At 44.2% G+C, this 15,169-nt stretch overlaps 1 protein-coding gene across 1 annotated transcript in view; it reads left to right on the forward strand.

Annotated features, from left to right (window-relative positions):
• Window positions 1–15,169, forward strand: part of TRIM71 (tripartite motif containing 71) — a 46,685-nt gene that overhangs the window by 19,688 nt on the left and 11,828 nt on the right. The gene's annotated exons all lie outside the window — the stretch shown is intronic.

Here is a 15,169-nt window from a genome sequence, read left to right on the forward strand (position 1 = left end):
CCGCCACAGCAACAAAGGTCTAAGGTTACAAGCAAGCCAGAATATATCCTCGAAATGTCCTCATTGTGCTCTCTTATCAATCCAATTTTAAAGAAGTAGCATTCTCCCCTTACACAAATCGTATTTGTCCTTATGGGACGCAGGTGGCGCTGTGGTCTAAACCACTCAGCCTCTGGGGTTTGCCGATCAGAAGGTCAGCGGTTCGAATCCCCACAACGGGTGAGCTCCCATTGCTCTGTCTCAGCTCCTGCCAACCTAACAATTTGAAAGCATGCCAGTGCAAGTAGATAAATAGGTACCGTTGTGGTGGGAAGGTAAATGGCATTTCCTGTGTGCTTTGGTTTCTGTCACGGTGTTCTGTCGTGGTTTAGTCATGCTAGCCACATGACCCGGAAAGCTGCCTGTGGACAAATGCCGGCTCCCTCTGCCTGAAAGTGAGATGAGTGCCGCAACCCCATAGTTGCCTTTGACTGGACTTAACCATCCAGGGGTCCCTTTACCTTTTATCTCTTCCTTAAGCCCTATTTAGGCACTGTGTGTGCCTGCCCAGTTGCTCCACCCCAAAATTTCCCACATTGCGGTGGAACACCTGAAGACATAGACCTAGATTGTGCACGGGTGGCGCTAACACATGTAGCGCCATGCCCCTTCCTCGGACACAATTCCAGAAGACTCCCAAGGTAGAAATCCTGGAAGTGTACATCAAAAAGAAGCTACCCACCATAGTGTTATTGTATATAAATCTCTATATTACTGGTATTCTTTACCTTCTGCTGATCACGTAACTAAATTCTCAATGAAGCAAGACAAAGTAAAAAAAAGAAAAAGCACAGTTATTTTAAATTAAAATATGGATACCACTACCTTATGAATTTCCCTCCCTAAACTCTGAGTGATAAATGCAAATCAGAGAGAATATTTGTTAATCTAGCTGCTGAAGGGATGGAAATTCAAAGGGCGTAGAAAACCAGACATGGAGTTGTGTGAGCCTTGCGGGATCAGCCCAAAGGCCAGTCTAGCATTCTGTTCCACACAGTGGCCAACTATATATACAAATGGAAAGCCCACATGCAGGATACAAGGGCTGTAGCAGCCCATCTCCCTCTCTGTTCCCATCAATGTTAATTTTAAGGCATGCTCCACCCCAGCTTGGAGGTTGTGCATATTATAGACATCTTGACTACTGTACTGAAAGCCTCAGCGTAAGCATGTGCTTAGGCATGATTGTTTTGCTTGGGTATGTGACATTTGGGACACTTACTTAATACGTAATTGCAGGCAAGATCTTAATGGGAGCAAGGCCGCTTGCCACCATAGGGGGATGTGAAATGTCAAAAAACGGATCATCTTGGGGGCAATAATCAAGTGGGACTTTGCTGGCGCAGAGAATCCCATTTGTTCCATGCCAGAGCAGGGCTATTTCACTTGAAAATGTTGTGTGGGAGATACTGGTTATCATTTGAATTTGATTTTTACTGGACTTCTGACCAGTAAGGCTGGATGGAAGAATTGTGACATATTTTTTTTGGGGGGGGGTGAGAGAGAGATTTCCTACAACATGGATAAAGAAGAGCTGTGGCAACACTACCATATTTTTCGCTCTATAGGACACACCGGACCATAGGAGGGGGAGAACGGGGGGGGGGAGTTTTTTTCTCTTGTTCTCCCCCTCTAAAACAAGGTGCGTTCTGTGTGTTCAAGGTGCGTTCACCCGAAGCCTCCGGAGCCCAGCGGGAGTTGCCGCTGGGCTCCAGAGGCTTTGTGTTCCTTTCGACCTGCTCTTTGGGCCTGGCAGGGGAAGCGCTGCTTTCCCCCACCGCCAGCCTCAAAGACCAGGTTGGGGAGCAGCGCAAAGGTAGCGCACCGCCTTTCCGCTGCCCCCTGAGCTTGTGGGGCTGGCAGTGGGGGGAAATGCTGCTTCCCCCACCGCCAGCCTCAAAGACCAGGTACATATTTTGTTAAGTGTAAATGGAGGGGAAATGAATGGGGGGAAATCAGAATATATAGTTATTGTGGATTGTCACAATGTTTGCAGTTTACCGTACTTTTCCATGTATAAGGCTATTTTTTCCCCTTTAAAAATCATGCTAAAAAGTAGGGGTCGTTCTTATACATGGGTAGTGCATAGGGCGGACTTTTAATTGGTTGCTGCTGAGGCTGTCAGCGGCTATTGTGTGTGTTATTGGTTGCTGCGTCAATGGGTGGTGTTGATTGGCTGACATTCCGGCAGCTGAGGACTTCCAGGGTGGCACCTCCGGTGATGGCGGACTCCCTCTGAACTGGAGGGACAAGCTCCACAAGAAACGGGTCTTTCCCGCTGCGGCGTAGCGGGGACCCTTTTGAAAATCACAGGTGGATGAAGCCTGTGACCGTGGGACTCGGCGGGCACCTTTAGCACCCCCTTCCAACCCACTAAGGAACCCAGAAACGGGCTCCGAAGTGAAGAGGGGGAAGTGGCGCAGTGCTGTGAGTTGATTGCTTTTTCTGCGGAGCGAAGCCACACAGCCGTTGCCGGAGAGCGCAGCCTTTTTCCTGGGACAATTTGGTATTGAAAATAACTTAGTAACTTTATTAAAAGAAGGCTGTATTTAATTCACAGTTCCCTTACTTGCATTAGTTTGCATTAGCACTAGTTAGTTGCAGCAGTTGGTTACATTATTGCCATGATATTTTAAATCGTGAAGACCTTAGTGGTTGGGTGTTAGTCAACATGCGGTCGTATCCTGTTAAAAGATACTACCTCACCACTAAGGTGGTTCTGGATTTGGTTTGTTTGTCTGAAGGGAAAATTACTAGAAATGTTGAGATGAATGTGTGAACGGTGTTCGAAATTAGCCAGGCGCATTTTGCACCTGACTGTCGGCCTCTTGCGACCCAGTGAAGATGCCTGGGCAGCAGGATGGTGCCAGACATCTCCATCATCTGGAGGCGCAGGCCTGGGACTCACTGGATCTGTTTTCAGCCAGTGTTTCTCACTGTTTTCAGCCAGTGTTAGAAACTGGGATAGAAAAGCTAGGAGGCAAATGGCTTCTGGGACCTGAGTTGTGGGCGCCAAAACAGAATGTCTGCTCAACACCCGGGGGGGGGGGGTCGGCAACACTTTTTATTATTATTTTGATAAGCATGAACTAATATGCAATTCACATAAGTGACATATTGTTAATATCACATTTTTAGCAGAAATTGTTAATATGTGTTTACAGTGGTACCTCGGGTTACAGACACTTCAAGTTACAGACTCTGCTAACCCAGAAATAGTACCTCGGGTTAAGAACTTTGCTTCAGGATGAGAACCAAAATTGCGCGGCAGCAGGAGGCCCCATTAGCTAAAGTGGTATTTCAGGTTAAGAACAGTTTCAGGTTAAGAACGGACCTCCAGAACGAATTAAGTTCTTAACCCGAGGTACCACTGTAGTTTGGTGTTTGCAATGAAAATATTGGCACCATGCTTCAGTTTTCAAAACATTCTACTCTTTATTGTATAAGCCTTTAACATATTCTTTATCCTTAACATATACTTTGAGGCTTCAAAGCACATACATTTCAGTAATCCTTGAGTGTCAGCCAGGCACAAAAAAATGGTGCCCAGACCTTTTTGAGGTGCTCACAAATGGAGAATCTTTAGGCACAAAATGTGCCTGGCGCCCTGCTAATTTCAAACCCTGGTTTTCTACACACTAATACCACGTTCTGTAGAATTCTATGAGTTATATTTTATCTGCACGACCAGAATGAATCTCAGCAACCAAATTACTTTTTCTTTGCAGCCTGAGCAGGAGCAGTGAACATTATAGCTAATAGTTGTAGCGTGTCTTCACATACCCCATCCCACTGCCCTGCTCACAGTTGTGAAACATATTCTTACCGTTATAAATGGTCCATGCCACCATTAAGAAACAGGTAGGAATAGGCCAGTTCTCAAAAGTTCTTAACCTAGCTCAAGGTTGTCATCTGAACTAGCCAGATAATCCATCACGGTCAGTGCATCACTTGAAAAATAAGACGTTAGAGCCGTCTTGCCCCAAAATGGCAACTAGACTTTCTGTTTTGGTGACTGTAACCTTTGTTTAAGGAGCCATTTGGTGCCTATCTTTTATATAGTATCTGAATTTCTAACACTGATGTGTGAAAAGCGGTGATAAGAGAATAAGGAGAGTGAAGAAAGTTAGTGTATCTTGTGGTGAGAACACACTTACTGAGAATTAACTTCCCTTCTACTTCATTATAATTTAATATCATAATTTTTCGGTGTTGTCTGTGACTATATGGGAGCCATTTCTAAAATGGAAAACCTTTCACATTACTAGATCCTCTAGGTTTTGCAAATCAAGCAAAGCGTATTTGTTTGGAACTAAGGAGGAAGGAGGACTGTGGACTCTGCCTTCTAAGGCCCATGGTTCAAATTCTCCCTTCTTTCTTCTATACAAATCCATCCTTCTTCCTTCCCTTGTTGACATTCGCCACAAGCTAGATTTGGTGTATTGACTGAAATGTGCATCATGATTAATACAAACTAGGGGTTGCGGGGAGAGGATGATTTGCACAGGAACTGGAAAGAGAGTACACATGACTCTCAAGTCTGTTAGCCTCAGTTATTACACCAAGACAGTTCTAAAGGGTCGATGAAACAAAAGTGGGAGAATATTTGGAGTTGGTTTTCGCAGAGTGAGTCTTTGAATGATTTAGGATCACAAAGGTGCTGCCACCCAGTGAGGTGGGTAGGGGAGGGAAAGTGTATCTTAAAAATATAGGTGGAGACAGGGCTCTAAGCCATGTTAAGCTTTTTTCCATAAGGAAAGAAAAATAACTTGAGTCAAAGTCTATTGTACTCCCAAAGCTATGGACAATAGAACTAAAAAGCATGCCATACTTAAAATGGTTTTGCATGTTGGAGGGAAATACTCATCATGGTTACCAAAACAGTGAAATGTTCTTCCCTGCTGAATTCTGTTCATAAAATAATTGAATCCTCATTTTGCATATTTCTAATTGTACACACAACCTGACTGTTATGATAATATTTTGCTAGACGGAAAACAAATTGTGTGCCCAGACAAAAGAATGCACAAATAAAAGCAAATCTGCCTTTTACTAGTTTTGAATTATTTGCTCTAAAGAGTATATAATAGTGTGCCCACTGTAAAATGGTCCCAAATTGCAAATTAGGAAAAATAAAGTTTTTATAAAGCCGTGTATCTTAAGTCGCCTGCAAGTTCTTCTGACCCCCTGTAACAGAAGGTGCTTAACCTAGTTTTTTGTCTGCTAGTGTAGCACAGAATTCAAACAGCGGTTACCTGATCTCCCACATTGTTCATGCATAAGATGTTTGGTCCGTTAACACACACTCGCTTTAACGTTAATCTCTTTAATTATTCTGCTGCTATAGCAATGTATGTTGTGCTGGACAGACATGTAGCAGTTATTTTGAGAAGAAATATGTGTATCGCTTCTCCCTTGCTAATTAATTATTAGATGACTTATCTTCTGCTGAATGAAGTCAAGTCATATATATCCAGAGCAAGATCCTTGCTAGAAAATACTGAAAGTACACTTCTATGAATGCATGCTTATGCTAATAACGTGTGGCTTCCACTCTAGAGAGGACAATTTTCAAGCACAGGTAGTTGTGTTTTGTTAATAATTGACTTGTCTTGACCGCAAGACAGAATTAAACTTAAGACTGATGACTCTGCTGGAGCCAATGGAAGCATCAAAAGTACACTTGTCTGTCTCTATAGAGTGCGCAGCATAGAAGATGAGCACTCGCATGCATGCAGGAAAACACACGTGCCAAAAATCTGCATGTTTTATAGCACATCTGAACAGCTTTTTCCAATGTGAGCTGACATGCAAAAGGTGTGAATTGGAAGCAGAGCTTTTGAGCGAGTTCTTCCCATACTATGCGCCTTAGCTCTGTTCCTAGGAATTGGTCGTCCAGATGTTTAAGGAGAGAATTCTGCCCAAGGCCTTTCGTTTATGGTTCTTCTTGAGAAGGACAAGATATTGGAAGAGTCTTTTGCCTGAGCCTTAGGTGGTGTGAGAAATGAGTCACTGGGTAGACCCCATGTTGCCAGATTTTCAGTCCTTGGCCAGTTTCAAAATACGAGCCTTAAGAATCAATTAATTGCCTGCCAACAAGGACTGTATTTCCGCCATGACCATTACCTGAGTGACTATCTGAGAAACATGGCAGTCCTGGGAGCATGGGAGCTTAACCCTGAAACCATTCATTAGGGCAGAGGCAGTTTTCTGTCTGAATATAATTTAACATTAACTGTTGAAGTGAGGCCTACCCGTGATGTATGGTCAAATGCAAACCAGCTTGATTATATTGGTCTGATCTCTCCCCCTTCCTTCCACCATGGTTTCTGGTGAAACAGCTGCTGTGGACCAGCAAAACGCAAAGGCTCGTTTGAGGCCTTTGTTTACAGTACTACATGCAGGCCTGGCTGTTTGGATATTTGAACCTCTGGTGTGCATAGCACGGTTTGGGTACTAATTCCTCAGGTTTGGATAAGTGAATTTTTGTACAATGAGCTTTTGATACTGGGACATGAATGTACATTAGATACATGAAGATCTGCCCTGGCCAAGCTTTTTATTTTTTTAAGGTATGCCTACATAGAATTGTAGAGTTAGAAGGGAACACAAGGGTCATCTAGTCCAACCCCCTGCAATTCAGGGATCTTTTGCCCAACATTAGGCTCGAACCCACAACCCTGAGATTAAGAGTCTCATGCTCTACCAACTAAGCTATCTCAGCTCACATTCTTCTTGCCCCTTGGCATATATAACGTGAGCCCCGCATTGAGGTATTCTGTCAGGTAGGGAAAGGCTGGGAATTCTCTTTATAATTAGCACCTTAGTCACTTAATTTTCCAGTTTCTAAAAGGCTGCGCTCTCCCCCCCCACACACACATATGAGCAACCCAGTCTCATTGGTTATACCTCAAACCCATCATTCGAAGCAGCGTTCGAAATTAGCCAGAATGTGAGCACTCTGAGAAGTCTTGTCTCCAGGGAGGAGAAGCCTCCGCGCTCAACTCAAGGGTAGGAAAGATCACTGCTGCATAGCGGAAAAAGAATAAACAAGGAATACAGTTCCCTAAGAAAGCTAATACTCTTGTACGTCAAAAAATAGCTTATGAAACCATTTTATGCTCACAAAAACTAACCACAATTCTGGTGTGTTTTAATTTTTTTGCCAATGTGTCGTCTTCCATTTCAGTAATAGAAGCTCCTTGGGAGGGATCATGTGCTGGTGGAGAAATATAATTAATTAATTGATTGATTAAATTTGTATACCACCCTTTACTCGTAAATCTCAGGCAGGTTTATGATTACATGGATATCAGTATTGTAGGCAAGGTAAGAGTATTGAGTTTTATAAGACTAAATTCTTTCCCCCTTAAATCCCCAAAATGAGCTTTCTAATGTGGTGTCTGCAAAAAAGTATTCAGCGGCATCAACAGGGTCCCTTCCCACTGCTGAAATTAGATTTGAAAGAAGCGGTTTATTGTAGCCCGTAGAGTAGGTTCCACTCTGTGCTGTGTGTTGGCAACCAAAGTTTCTCAGGTTTGCAAACGTTGGTAAGGTAAAGGATGCCTGGACGGTTAATTCCAGTTGAATTCAACTTTGGGATGCAGCGCTCATCTCACTTTACAGACCGAGGGAGCTGGCATTTGTCCGCAGACAGCTTTCCAGGTGATGTGGCCAACATAACTAAACCACTTCTGGTGCAGTGGAACACCATGACGGAAGCCAGAGCTCACGGAAATGCTGTTTACCTTCCCACCGCAGAGCTACCTGTTTATCTACTTGCACTGGCATGCTTTCGAACTGTTAGGCTGGCAGGAGCTGGGACAGAGCAATGGGAGCTCACTCCGTTGCGAGGATTCGAACCGCCCACCTTCTGATCGGCAAGCCCAAGAAGCTCAGTGGTTTAGACCACAGCACCCCCTGCGCCCCCTCAGATGTTGGAGCAGAGCAGGGCACTGAGCTGCATGATGATGAGCAAATAATCAGAGTGTGTGTGTGTGTACTAAGCTTCTCCACTCTCCATCCATCACGCCTTGCCAGCGGGTTAGACTAAATGACCCTGGGTGTCCCTTCCGTCTTTACAGTTACGAGATCTTCCCCCCAAATGCTCCATTTTAGGGTCAAGCCCACAGCTGGCATTAATGGTCACCGGTCAAACACATTCTCTCCCGGATCCATACCTGAATAACTAGGCAAAGGGTGATGAGCATAAGCTGCAAGCCAAGTCGCCGGCAACTCCCCAGAGAACCTAAGCCCCTTTTGCAACACTGCTTTCATTGGAAGCTGCAGCAGGGAGAACCCCGCATTCCTTTGCTTTTGTTAACTCTGCCTGGCACTTGAAACTTTTTGGGAGAGAGGAGGCCAGTGGGTGGGGCATACGGGAGAACAGACCAACAGAGAGGGGTTTGGGGGGAGGGGAGCTGGTTGTAGGAATTGTCCGGTCAGGTCAGAGTTTAACTTTAGCAGCCATTCATCAGATGTTGGTTGGTTTTCTATGGAATCCCAGGAGACATTTAACCGAATCCCTGCCCATCCTCCACGGTGCTCTTTGAAAACAAATGGACCAAAAAGGGTGGGAGGGGGAGCGTGCAGGGGGAAGCATGACACCCAGGAATTCTTGGTGTTGTAAAATGTTTTATTTTTTATTTTTTTACAGTGCACTGTAAAGCCCTTTCCTAGAGCAATCAGGTTTATGACCTTGCTCTGGTACGCTTTGGCCCACTGTGCCTATAAAAGATGAATAGCCCTGTGATGTTCTTCGCCAGCTTCTGAAACTTGTGGAAGGTTCCCGTTGTGTGTCTGGGGTTGGGGATTTTGTGTGTGTGCGCGCGCATGTATATGCATTGAAATTTTTCAAAATGTGTGTGTGATCAGGAAATGTTTCCCTTTTAAAAGGAAATTATCAATTCACTTGCATTCAGTGCCTCTCTTGAATGCTAACTGCTATTAAGCACCCCTAACCATTCTCTGTCCACCTCCCAATTTCCCTGTGTCTTGCAGTTGCCTGTAAAAGTGCCATGTTGCTTTTTCAGATGTTCCCAAAAGAACTTCATTATGGCTGGTTTGCAATACTGATAAAGCTTAATAACTGAACTAGATTTAGCTTAATAACCATCAACAAGCATAGCTGTGTCCCCCTCTGGAATATGCCTTATATAATCTTGGAATATCTTAAAACTATACTTCAGTTCCAGAAACAAAACCAAAAAGGCTTTCAAACTTGTGCTGCTCTGTGTTTTCTCTCTATGCTCTAGTTTTCTCTCATTCTCAACATAATATTTAAATAGAATTCCACCTTCATTTGTTGAAAAATTTTACATCCCACCTGTGCTTCAGAAGTCAAGGTTGTTAACAGTTCAGAACCATTGCAACACAATATACAGCAGTCCACAGTTGAGAACTATATCATAAATAAAAACGTTAGTGTAAAAACCAAGACCACAATGACAGTTGCAAAGGAGCCAGCAGAGGTAAAATAACAGCATACCAAAATGAGGAAATATTCAGCCTGATGCCTTTTGGAACAGTCATGACTCTTAACAATAACTGTCGAAAACAGTAGGGAAGAAGCTCACTTGGTAAGGCGTTCGGGGTCACTGCAGAAAAGGCCCTACACCTGGTGTCTGCTAAGTGTGCCTCACTATTTTGAGCAAGTCCTTGAATGGTTACTGGAATACAGAGTGAGGCTTATTAAGAAGAAAGGGATCCTTAGGTCCCAAGGCATTTAGAGTTTTAAAGGTTAACACCAACACTTTTAATTGAGCCCAGAAACTGAACTGGCAACCGGTGCATGTCACACAAAACTGGCCTGAATAAGACACAGGGTCTCTCTGGCTTATTACATTGTTGTAAGTTCCTAACGCTCTTCAAGGGCAGCCCCACATAGAGTGCATTTAAGTCAGGGATGCCCAAACCCTTTTCAAATAGGGCCAGATTTGATGACGTGAACATGCGTGAGGGCTGACCAAAATTGTTGAGCTTTTTTTTTTTACAATTTTACCCCAAAGTTTTTAGGATTGAAGTTTACCCCAAAGTTGTTGAACTTTTTTAAGGATTTAACCAAAACTTGTTCAGCTTTTTTTTAGGATTGAAGTTCTTGAGCTTTTTTTACAATTTTATGCCCCAGGACATATACTGCCATGGGGGCCGGATTAGGCCCCCGAAACAGACTTTGGACATGCCTGATTTAAGTAATCTAGAGGTCACTGGCAAAGTCCAAGTCCAAGACCAGCCGAAGCTGGAGGAAGCCAAAAGCTAGGTACATGAAAGCGTTGGATTCATGGAGCCTCCAGAATCTGTTCAGCTGCCTCTTTTACAAATGCTCCTTAAACCTTGGAGAGTTTTGTTCCCCACTTTTTCCAACGGTATGATATATATCAAACATCATAATTCGCAACAGAGAAACATAAGAGACACAACAAATTGGTGCCTTCTGGTTCCTGACTATATCTGGGGGAGCACAGTTGAGTCCTTGTTACCTTAAATTCCTGTTTTAGGGAGGAGAACAAACTAAGTTGCCAGAAGATGGGGAGCCAAGCCTTTCAACACTACCCCATGGTTTCCTCCCTAGCTGGCTCGCTCTCTAACCCCCAACCCCCTCTTAGGGTTTCATTTGATACTGTGCTAGATAGAAAATAGCCTGGGGCAGGGCAGTAATTGTGATGAAATTTCAGGCGGGTGGGTAGGTATGAGATTGGGGGTTGGTTCATTTCCACCCATTCATTCTATGCTTTTAAAATGCTACACCGCATGCATGCTTTGTAAGTATTCAGCAGTGGTGAAGCAATCCTGACACTCGGGTCTGCCACTGCCATGCCAGGATTTGGCTCATAACATGATCCCCGAATTGTGTGGTGGCATTTTGTCCCTGCATATGGAATGGATGAGATTGTCGCTTCGGGGGAAGGGGCGGCAAATTGGACAACCATTGCCTAAACTTCGTGCTAGATTACAGTTGTGAAAACCCTGCCGTCCTGTCCCTTCCTTCCTTTCTTTCATTCTCTCTCTCTCTCTCTTTCTCTTTCTCTTTCTTTCCTCTCCCATGTTAATTTGGCCATTTGCCACTGGGTGATGGTGGATGGTCCTCGCAGCTTACTCTGCAGGTCTAGCGGCAAGTTGTGGAGCCCACACTGACACAGACTGAGACCTAAGCCCTGCACTTTGCCATGGTACCTCAGGATGCGAACGGGATCCGTTCCAGAGCCCCGTTCACATCCTGAATAGAACATAAGATGCGACTGCTCGTTTGTGCGGGTCGCGTTTCGCTGCTACCGCGCATGCACGCGACGTCATTTTGACCGTCTGCGCATGCGCTAGCAGTGAAACCCGGAAGTAACACGCTCCGTTATGTTGCCTTAAGTTTTGGTGTTGTTGTTTATATGAATTATATTACTTCTCTTGACTTACCCTCATGAATTTGTACCCATCTTACCAGGGTCCCCTTCCTGACAACACACACACACACACACAATTTTTCTTCCCAAAAGAGTGTCCGTGGACTTTGAATGGAGAGGCACTTGTGTTTATAATGCTGGAGGGCATATTAAGCCTTGGCATTTCCACACATAAACATAATTAATATAGGCCCCGGTCACATTGAGTAATGGTCAATTAAACCTGTTTCAGCCCCTCCTCCTGTTGGTATCTATGAAAGATGAAAACCCAGCTGTTAAGAGCCCAGGGAAATGCAGTTGCTAAAGGTACCCTTTTGATTTTATGGTATATTTTGTTAAATCGTTGCCTGCAGATTGAAGATCTACCAAAGTTTTCATATTGTTATCATGTTAAATATAGCTGGCATCTGAAATCCTTGCATGCTCTGAGCTTCATGAATCTGTGCTCATCACTGTAGAGCATGGATAGGCAAACGAAGGCCCGGGGGCCGGATCCGGCCCAATCTCCTTCTAAATCCGGCCCGCAGACGGCCCGGAAATCAGTGTGTTTTTACATGAGTAGAATGTGTCCTTTTATTTAAAATGCATCTCTGGGTTATTTGTGGGGAATGCCTGGTGTTTTTACATGAGTAGAATGTGTCCTTTTATTTAAAATGCATCTCTGGGTTATTTGTGGGGCATAGGAATTCGTTCATTCCCCCCCTCAAAATATAGTCCGTCCCCCCACAAGATCTTAGGGACAGTGGACCAGCCCCCTGCTGAAAAGGTTTGCTGACCCCTGTTGTAGAGTTTTGAGTTTCTTCCGATGGATTGGCCCCCCAGCCTTAGGCAAGAAAGATTTGGGCTGATCTTGCTCCTGTTGCATTTGCATGGAATAAGAGAGGGGAGGCTGATCTTTTACCCACTACCTTAGGTGGTGGTGGAGGAGGCTAAAATAATGTATGTTGAATTCTGAGGAAGCCCCTGAGGGAATGAGAAATGGATCAGTTAATTTGTTTTCTCCCCTCACTAAAAAGATTTTCATTTACCGGCTAGTGTAAGATCAAGACTGAAGTGTGTACACACAGCTTGAGTGATTACATGCCTCTGAGTGTGCTCTTTCAATTCATATTTCTTTGCTGTAGAATTTGGAAACTTTATAGACAAATGAATGTATATTTGTTTGGGGCACTTGTTGGCAAATGTTGCCGTGCACTTTTGCACCAGAACCAGAACGTTGCAACCACTCTTAGGGACCTTTTGAAGAAGGCGGTCGGTGCAATTTTGTTTTTGTTTCCCTTGGAAAGGCACAAATGCAACCTTTGCAAAGAAACTCCATTCAAACCACCCTCCAACAAGCAGTTGAGCGGTATATTGTAGCCTTTGTTCAGAGTGAGAGAGCAGCGCTCAAAGCAGTTACTGCTCCAAAACTTGTGTTTGAGCCAATTTGGTAAACGCCAAAATCTGTAAATTGCCAATTTGGGGCAATTCTTCTCCCCCACCCCAGCACTCCTGCAGTATCCTGACACATATACCACCTTCTGTGATGAGAGGAAAGAAAGAAACTGTGAATTATTGCTTGAGACACTTCCAGTAGCTAGGCTCAGGACTGCCACAGTCTCCATAGGCTAACTTGAAAAACCAGTTTTGTACTGAAGACTTTTAAAAAACATTTTTCTTTATATACAAAGCCTTTTTTTTTAAAAAAGGAACCTGTTTGGCATGGAACAAAATGTTGGAGAACTATTGTTACTGAGCTAGCATTTCTTGATATGCTAGCGGACTAGAGGCTTTCTTAATATAAAACAAAAATCTGCTAATTGTTTTGATTGCTTTCTCCTCTCTTCTTCTGTAGTTTGTGTGCCTGAATGACTCCTACACTGTGCCTTGTATTCTTGCAGAAAGTAGCATCTGGATCTGCATGACAGGACTGCTCTCTGGCCTTTGACCTAGCTTTGCTTCTGGCATTAACTGTTTCAGAGGGTTAATAGTAGGTTTAGCTTGAAGCTGAACCCTTGCTCATATTGACGCCATTTTCTCTTCAGATGGCCCCTTTGAGTAGAAGGGGGTGGGGGGAAGGAGGGTACTTTTAACAAGCAGGCGAATTGTGATATTCATGTGACTCACTAGTTGGCCTGCCTCGAGTTTTTTTGCTTTCTTACTGCTTTAAAACTAGTAGAAGAGGGTTTTTTCTGTACTCCATGCAACACCATGATAAATCCTGTTGTTGAGAGATGTTTTGCCAAAAGAATAGTACTGAACTTTATATAACAAGAGATTTGTTAGACAGAAATATTCACAGTTTTTTTATTTTAAAGGATTGTGGTCCAGGCATTCAGGGAAAGCATGGGGATTAGACTGCAAAGTGGGTGTAAATAAAGATGAATGAATCCCCAAATAAAATTATCCCTCTTGGCCCTGTAGTGTTGAAGAAACCATCTTGACCACCTGGATTTATTTGTTGAGAGTGACACACAGGAATGTCTGATCCTGTTATCACTTGCCCATCCCTTTTGCTGATTGACTGTTACCCATTGTTTGAACGTAACTTGTGCTGTTTGAACTTCATGTGTTTCCAAGAGGTAAATTTGAAGCTGATATATAGGTTCAGGGATTATGCATTCAACCTGACTTAAAGTTCTTAAAGGGTGTTTTCCAGGCAGAATCAATAGCATCAGGGATGGTGCTAGGAATGGCTTTTGCCATTTTCTCTTGCATGGATTGTTAAAAGCTTGCTACCACGCCACAGGGTCTCTTGTTACTTCCCTCTGCTGGAAGGAATGTGAAAATAGCTTTCTGATTTACTGATGGACAATTCAACTAACCCTCTTGATGCTTTGTTTTGAGGAAGTTCACTGTAGGCCGCTTTAATGACAGAATAGCAGTTTTTTTAAAGAAGTTGAAGAAAATGATTTAAAAATTGGGGGGATCTACATACACACAAAGGGACACTGGTGGCGCTGTGGGTTAAACCACAGAGCCTAGGACTTGCCGATCAGAAGGTCAGCGGTTCGAATCCGCGCGACGGGGTGAGCTCCAGTTTCTCGGTCCCTGCTCCTGCCAACCTAGCAGTTCAAAAGCATGTCAAAGTGCAAGTAGATAAATAGGTACCGCTCCGGCGGGAAGGTAAACGGCGTTTCCGTGTGCTGCTCTGGTTCACCAGAAGCGGCTTAGTCATGCTGGCCACATGACCCGGAAGCTGTACACCCAGTAAAGCAAGATGAGCGCCGCAACCCCAGAGTCGGCCACGACTCTGCCTTATGGTCAGGGGTCCCTTTACCTTCACACACACACACACACACACACACACACACACACACACACACGTACCATCTCAACAGTGCAAGAAATTCTCCAGGTGTGTTTTGTGATTCGTGCAGGTCCAATTGAGACCACATGGAGATCTCTGGATGCTAGGTTGGCTACAGACATCTCCATCTGACTGGCCCTTCCAGCTTTCTGAAGAGCCTGTTTATTGCATCTATATCCCACCTTTTTCTCTAAGGAGTACATGGTTCACCCCCTCCTCAATTATTCCCTACAATGACCCTGTGAGGTAGGTTAAGAGGATGTAACTGGCTCATGGTCACCCAGTGCACTTCACGACTGAGTGGGGATTTGAACCCTGATCTGCCAGGTCCTAGTCTGACACTCTAACCCAGGGGTCAGCAAGGTTTATCTTGCCTGGGCCGGATTGGTCCCATGGAGATCCCTCTGTGGGCCGGATCGTGCACGTGCTTGCGATTTTCAGCACCTGC

This window comes from Podarcis bocagei, assembly GCF_964188305.1.
Source record: "Podarcis bocagei genome assembly, chromosome: 12".
Classification (NCBI taxonomy): Eukaryota; Metazoa; Chordata; class Lepidosauria; order Squamata; family Lacertidae; genus Podarcis; species Podarcis bocagei.